We start from the raw sequence: 8,112 nt of genomic DNA on the forward strand, positions 1-8,112 counted from the left end.
CTGAATTATCTAGGTCCTTCAACTTTTCCTAAGGATTAGTAAGCTTCTGGTACAGCACAATAATTCGGTTCTGAGATTTGTTTGTTTATTTAGCAAGGGATTGCCTAAAATGGTGTCAACCTGCAAAAGTTTATGCCCTGTTTATAAATGTACTCAAAGCTACTTCTCCATTTGGGTGTGATTCCCAGGGAAACAGATAGACCTCATATGGCAGTCCAGCTATCCTATCACACTCACCTCTTAAACTGTTTTTTCTTGATGATTGCTTGGTGAGAAATATTTTTCAAGTCTTATGTTGATTGTCACTAGAGTAGATAATATCTTAATATATTCACTGTTGAAGAAAGCAAACATTTAAATCCCTATATCAGAGCTTTGCAGGGTACAAATGATGAACATGTGTTAATCTTTCTTCTCCTTCCTTACAGAAGCATTCAAATAGTCTTCTGCTGCCAAAACAACATCTTCCAAAGAACAAAGACAACTTGGAAGACTAAAGAATAGCCATCCTAGTCCAACTGTCTAACTATAAATTATAATTGAGTAGTATATGCTAAGTTAAAAAGGAAAAGAAAATCATTCTTCTACTTTCTGAGCAATTTTCTGGGCAGTTTTTAATAAAGACAGACCTCTTAGTGAGCTGCCTCTGTAGTATGTTCTAATTGAGTATTGAAATCTACCATATAGATTGTAATCTGTGGAATTGTTTTGGCTAAGTGCCCTTACACTACTAACATTAATGGTTGAGACCTTAACCATTAAACTTTTAATATTGCTGTCAATATGTTATATAAAATTAAATCTAAAAATCACCAAGGAATAACATTAATACCACTAAAAGCCCCAAAGATACTCAAAAACATTGTTTCTGAAATACTGACCTTCACAAAACTGAAATTAGGCTTATTTTCAATTATTTTTTTAATTTTGAAGAGTTTATGCAGCATTTTCATGAACTAAAAACAAACCCATTTGAGGTTATGAGTGTAGTTTTTTGAAGAGATTTTTGTTTACTCCCCCCCACCTTAATCAGGCAGAATTGACGATTTAGTAAGCATATGAACTTATTTCTGAGCTTCCTTGCTAGAAACAGTTCTGGAACTCTGTGATGAGGGATGCTATTCAAGAAACATGTGATAGGCATTTAGCTTTCTAAAATGTGCAGCATGTGAGATGAACCAAGGCGCAGTAATTGCAATGCTTCCCAGGCCTTTTCATTTGAAGACTTCCAATGCCTGTTGTGGCAAATCTCAGCTTGGCAGTTTTCCACTTCTACTGGAATAGCTGCCTCATCTCTCTCCATTGGACATGCTTCCTTCCCTTTATTTCTACTTTAAGCCTGGCTCTGAAGCTGCCCAGATTTACTTTCTTTACCCTACTGCTTATGCAATTTATATTCATAGGTCCACGCTATTTACTTACATAGGTCTCTGCTGTGTATTTCTTAAAGGGGAAAAATACACCTTCGGAAACAAAGACTTTTACTGTAGTATGTTTTTGCTTTAGACTACATTATGCTAGACTTCTAGATCACTTTTCTGTGAGGAGAAGGCACTCAACTGCAAATGTCCTGGCACATCTGTCCCATGTCATGGTGAAGTACTCATTGGCAGAAGAACCCTGGGCTGTTGCACGTGGCTTTCAGCATGGCAGAACTATATGTGCTCCCCTTGGTCTCAGAGGATAATAAAGTCTTGTCATGCTTCCTGCAGCTCTATCTGCTACTTCTTTGTAGAAAGGGAACCTCAGAGGATAGATGACCCACAGCCACAGGATGTACACGCTCTCCTTTCCTCAGGATATCAGCAAGCATAGATTTTCCAGATATCTCCCTCTTTACAGGCTCTTCTCTCAGTTTCCCTCCTCGGGGACATGATAGCAGCGAAAGCTGTGCAGATGCCAGAAAATGCAGCTGATGCAGGAACAGTGAAATAAATGAAAACATACTCCAGATTTCCACATTCCCATTTTGTTGCCACTCCTGAGCTTCTTTTTTTTTTTTTTTCAGTTTGACTTTCCCTTTCTTGTCTGTGCCTTTTCCTCCTAATTAGGGTCTTTTTTGACATCTACAGTTATTGCTGTTCTTCTGTCTTATATAAATTACCAATGCCTCACCATTTACCTAAAATGGTGCGTGACACTTCCTTCCATAATCTGTTACTGGTTTTGAATGCTGACCCTCATAATCTTCATTAGGAGATCCTTTGTCTTCTTAGTCCACTTCCTAGAATCACTTTCCCTGGCACAGCCATTTACTTAGCATATCCATTTTAGTTCTCAGATAAATCTATTTAGATGTTAATAAGCCTCATTCCTCCTATCACCCCATTCAGAAATGCACAGTGTATTTTTCAGTGCCAATGGGTGTCTCAAAAGAAATTAACCCATTGACTTAAGATAATACAAAATCAAATTACTAACTGGGTTACTCTTCATGTTCTATAAAAAGAATCCACAACTTTTTCTTTCATGCTCAGTATCCTTGCATCCCATCAGCATTATTCAGCATCCCAGAGCTGTTTGGGAAGAGATTGTGCCTGTGGCCTCCTACTCAGATGTAAAGATATTTAACTGAGTTCAATCTCTCTCATCAAATATCAGCTGTACTAAAGATTTCTGTAGAGCTGCACATTGCATAATGCTTAGCATGCTTCTTGCACAGCTCACACAGTTATCGCATGGCCATCATGGGATGAGTTGGAATTATATTTCTCATCTCCTAGGCCAATTTATTGCACTATATGGGAGAGTTTCTAATCTCAGTTATAGTAAAACCAATTATAACACTCTGGATATTTCCCAGAACAAGATCAGATTCTGCCTCATTCTTATCTGTTTTGTGCTTTTGTCCTCCTCATTTCCTTTCTATTATGAAACTTTGTGACATAATCAGAACTGGTTATAAATCATATATTTTTGCTAATGTGTTTTATATTTGGAAACTTCTCTTCAAAGCAAAGTTAGCTCTTATTAATTGGGCAGGCAGACTTTTGTTCTAGGTGTTCTGAATACCCGCATTGTTAGCCACAAAAGCCTGGCTAAATTTTGTTAAATTATAGAATCATAGAATGGTTAGGGTTGGAAGGGACCTCAAGATCATCTAGTTCCAACCCCCCTGCCATGGACAGGGACACCTCTCACTAAACCATCCAACACAAGGCTTCATCCAACCTGGCCTTGAACACTGCCAGGGATGGAGCACTCACAACCTCCCTGGGCAACCCATTCCAGTGCCTCACCACCCTAACAGGAAAGAATTTCCTCCTTATATCCAATCTAAACTTCCCCTGTTTAAGCTTTAACCCATTACCCCTTGTCCTGTCACTACAGGCCCTGACAAAGAGTCCCTCCCCAGCATCCCTATAGGCCCCCTTCAGGTACTGGAAGGCTGCTATGAAGTCTCCACGCAGCCTTCTCTTCTCCAGGCTGAACAGCCCCAACTTCCTCAGCCTCTCTTCATATGGGAGGAGCTCCAGTCCCCTGATCATCCTCGTGGCCCTCCTCTGGACTTGTTCCAGCAGTTCCATGTCCTTTTTATGTTGAGGACACCAGAACTGCACACAATACTCCAGGTGAGGTCTCACAAGAGCAGAGTAGACATCTTAAATTCCTTTTATTAACACAAATATCCAATTCTAAAATCCACTGAGCCATAAGCAGCATACAAGCTGCTCTGGTTTGGGGTCTGTGGATTTTATACACACACACACTTCTTTGCTATATCTTATGCATGACTGACTAGTGCAAAAAAGAAACACAAATGATTGTTTTTTCAGCAACTCCTAGAAAGCATATTTTCTATATAAGTACATCTATCATGCAACTTACTGCTTGTTTAGTAATGTAAATTTACTTTCTTCCAAAAAGTGGGATAACTTGACTGAAGTCGCTAAGGGTGTAAGCTGCTGTGAGACACATCTTCAACATTTTGGTCAACAAATCTAGCTTGCAGGCATTCTGATGCTCTTGAAAACGTCTCCTTCCCAAGGCATTCCCCAGGCCTTCCCAATGATTACATGCCCCCATCTCTTACTTTGAAAGCATGTTTGTCATTTAATAAATTAATAGGCTTTTAAATAAGATTTCTGAACAGCATTCATTTTCTCGTCAGTTAGCAACACAAGTAGAATTAGAATGGAATTAGCTCAGTTGTAAGATTTTCACCTTGTTTTTTAACCTAGCCTTTTCATGGAGGAAGCTATTAATGGCAATCTGATTAATGGAATACATGGAATACTTCCCCTCCACCCGCCAGTTTCCAAGAATTGTTTGAGGTTTGTTTTCCAAAATAAAAAGTAGCTGCAGCAATTCACACTTTTGTTTGCTTTCACACATACAGTAGCCTGAAAACAAGCTAGTCCCAACCTTCCCAAATTTAGACCAAGCATTACTGTCATTTACAACCTAAAAATCAACATGAATGAAGCAGGAAGCAGAAAATAAACTACCAACTGTAATAATTCTAAGTGACTAATCTGTTTGCTTTAGCCTACTATACCCACCCACTTTCCTTATTTTTCATTTGCTTCCACGTTGTGTACAATTTATGACATGAACACATGCAAGTCTATTACATCCAGGGTTCACAGTTTTCCCAGAACTTCCGTGCAAAACAGCACAACACAGCTAGAACAGACTGTTACATTCGGCCTCCATTTAACTTTGAACATGTGATGTGTCTGGCTAAGTCAGTGAGCAGTTCTAAAATCATATTTTTCCATAGGAGAGGGTACTTTGCAAAGATAGCAGGGAGGAAGATTCTTCAAGAGATAAACATAGGTATCCCAATCCTTCAAAGAATGATGTTATCCGAGATGAAAAGATCTTATGGCGGTCTGTTTAGTGCAATACCTCTTTCTGGAGCCTCTTGCGGAACATACTATTTTACTCCTACAATACTCAGGGAGCAAAATCACAATTCTTCTTTCTGAGAAATGAAAAACTGAGTAGCAGCCATTTCAATGAAATGCTGCAATGTTCAAGCTACTCAGAGAGCCTCAGGGCCTCAGCGCCTTGGGGAGTGGTGCAGCTGGGCTCCCAGGCATGAGTGGGAATCCGTGATTCTTGTCTATCTCAGTGGGCAAAGTAGAAAGAAGTAGCAATATGTATTGAAAATGAAAATAGTTTCCCTTGAGAAGCAGGGTCCTTGTTTAGGCTGGTCAAATATTTGCTATCAAAGCTGTTCTTTAGCGCAGGCTACTCCCAGAAGTACTTTTTTTTTTCTTAGAATGTATCTCTTACCTTTGGAAAATGGAGTTTTCATTATTAAAAAAAAAAAAAAGTCTCTTGCAGGCACAGGAGGTTTCACGTAAAAACTGAAAACCATCCAAAACTTTCTCTGTGAAAATAAAGGCCTTTTTTGTTCATGTTTAGTCCTTGCCTCTTTGCCAGTCTTAGAGTTATTAACAAATAGAAACCTTTGTTAGAAATTAGTTCTGGTCAAAAATATGTCTCAGGAGCCTGCCTACAGGCAGAGGCTATCTAATAAATATTTTCCTTCTCATTTTTTGTTATTTTATTCTTTTATCACTTTGCAGTGGAGTTCTCATCTCTTGAGCAAATAGTTGGAACACTGAACAAATATTGAATAAATAGCTTTTATTACTTGAAAACAGATCATGAGCTTTAGATCTTCACCTACATGAGCTTCAGTTTCCCATGAAAAAATTAACCATGCACTAGCTCCTATTATTATTTTACTGGTTTTATTTATTATATGCTCCGTTATAGTGCCTCAGAGACCCATTGTGATGAGTAAACAGAATAAAGAGAGAATCCTGCTTCAGGGTTTGTGATCTTCACAGGACTTTGTAGGCTAAAGTGAACAAGCTCCTCCACACTCTGTACCTTTGAGATCCAAGCCAGCTCCAAGCTAAAAGGGAGCAGAATCATTAACTGATCAGTAAATACTGCTGAAAGGCAGCATATACTCTTGCAGCAGCAACCCTGACTTAGTACATCTACCTGCAGCCTTCTCACTACACCTTTCAGGTAGTCTCATAGCTGTTCACGAGAGACAATGTAGGCATACCTTGGGTATAAAATATGAGCCAGTAGACAAATACATAAAGACAGCTGATAAACAAGAGAAAATAAGTCAGCCTTGACAGCCAAGCTACTATCCAGTTTCTGGAGGCACTACAGTTACAGGTCAGTTGATAGAAGCCATTTCAGAAAATGATTTTTTTTTTGTGGATGCCTACAGTAATGTCCCACTCAGTGTGGGGAGAAGCATAAGAGTGTATAAATCTGTTTCCTTGAAAATTAATCAGTTATGTGAGGGAGACCAGAATTTGCGCAATAGCAGTCTTCATTTTAGGGAAGTCTAGGATTCTAGGCATGACAGCAGATCCCGTATGTCTGAAATCATGGAGAATCAGTGGAGGAGAGCCATGATCAAAGCAACAGGTTGGCAGAATGACCCTTTCGCAGCATTCAATATGTACAGAGTGAGGAAAACTGCATTTGTTGAAGCTGGAGAAGAGGATTTGGTAGTGATTGGGAAATGAGATAATCAGACTTGACCAGTGAGTTTTAGCAATGAGTTTAGAGTATCTTAGACTTGTTTCAAAAAAGAGTGGACTTGAGGCAGCACTGGCTCTGGCTCACCTGCCTGGTTAAATCAGATATATGAATGTTTTGCATGATGGGAATGCTACAAAACAGCCAAAACAGCCTTTTTCTTTTTCTGTAAGACATTTCAGCTGGGTTTCATATATTACAGAAAGGGAATACTTAACATTTGACAAAAGAACAGAGCAGGACTTTGAAGTGAGATTAAGTACCTAGTTTTGGGGGGAGGTTGCATGTTTGGGGTTGTTCCAGTATCATACAAATGAAAAATCTAAAGAGGTTGGGCTTTGTCTGGTTTTGGTTGGTTGTTTTGTTTACCCCCCCTGCAAATCTCCTATGGATGTCAGTGAGACTTTCTGGGTAAAAAGATTTCAAGATTTAACCTGTGCTACATTGTAAAAAAAGATGCAAATGGTTCTGTTGTGCTATCCATAGCAATCAAGTATGTTTCAAGCATAATTTGGGAAGGAAGGAATACGAAAGTTCTCTATATGTCTTTGTAAGTATGAAGCAAATTAAATTGTTTAGATATATTTATTGTATGTATTTGATGGATAGAACACAAACGTACTTCTAGATATTGCATTTATTTGAATGTTTTTAAAGCTTGATTTAAGAAATAATGCTCTAATAACTGCTGCCCTTCATAAACCTGCATTTAATGCTTTTAAATATTGCCACTGATACAGTTAATTTAAAATGAAAGGTATGTATCCGCATATATGTAACATATAAATTAGCTTTTAAACATTCATTTTAATGCTTAAAGTAGAATATTTTTAGGCACTACTGTACAAATTAGAACTTATTTTTAGATGTAGAAGTTTCAATTTAATGTCATTAAAACAACCCCTGTCTGCGCCTACCCATCTCCTTGGTCCCCTTCAATTATGAAGCCACAACAGAAATATTCAGATCTAGTTTTTAGTTTCCTTAACTTCTCTGGCTGAAATCAGTGAAGTGAAAGATAAGACCTGATCTGCAGTGTGCTGTGGGCAATACCATGGGAATCTTTCATGATACCAACAGCAGTAAAAAGGCTGGGCACTGATACTACTATCTTATTACTACTAAGTCTTTTGGACAAGGGATCTTGTCTAAGACTTCAATAAAAAAGCAAGATTTTCTTTGCTACTCTAAAAAACTAGATGAACTTCTGTCATTCTTTAGTGAAAAAAACAGATCCAAGACATGTGAGGTGGCTAATGCCACAGAACTAAAGCAGATCACAAGATGTGTTCTGCAGATACCATACAAATAGCACCTAGCAATTTTGGTATGATATACCTTTAGAATGGTAGTACTACTACAATGTCAGTATAGTGCCCAACAGTACTTGTAGCTGCAGCTGTATGACAAGTTTACAATTAATAATTTACTGTATTAATTTAGTGGGAGACTTCTGGAACTACCCATAGGGTGTTTATAGAAATAAAGAATGTAGTGACTGAGAGAAGTCATATATTACACCCCCTGTCCTAAGCAGGATCAGTTCTGCCTAGAACACTCGGAAGAAAGCTTAAAGGTTCTTGAAAACTT

Source organism: Lathamus discolor, chromosome 3 (assembly GCF_037157495.1).
Source record: "Lathamus discolor isolate bLatDis1 chromosome 3, bLatDis1.hap1, whole genome shotgun sequence".
Taxonomy (NCBI): domain Eukaryota; kingdom Metazoa; phylum Chordata; class Aves; order Psittaciformes; family Psittacidae; genus Lathamus; species Lathamus discolor.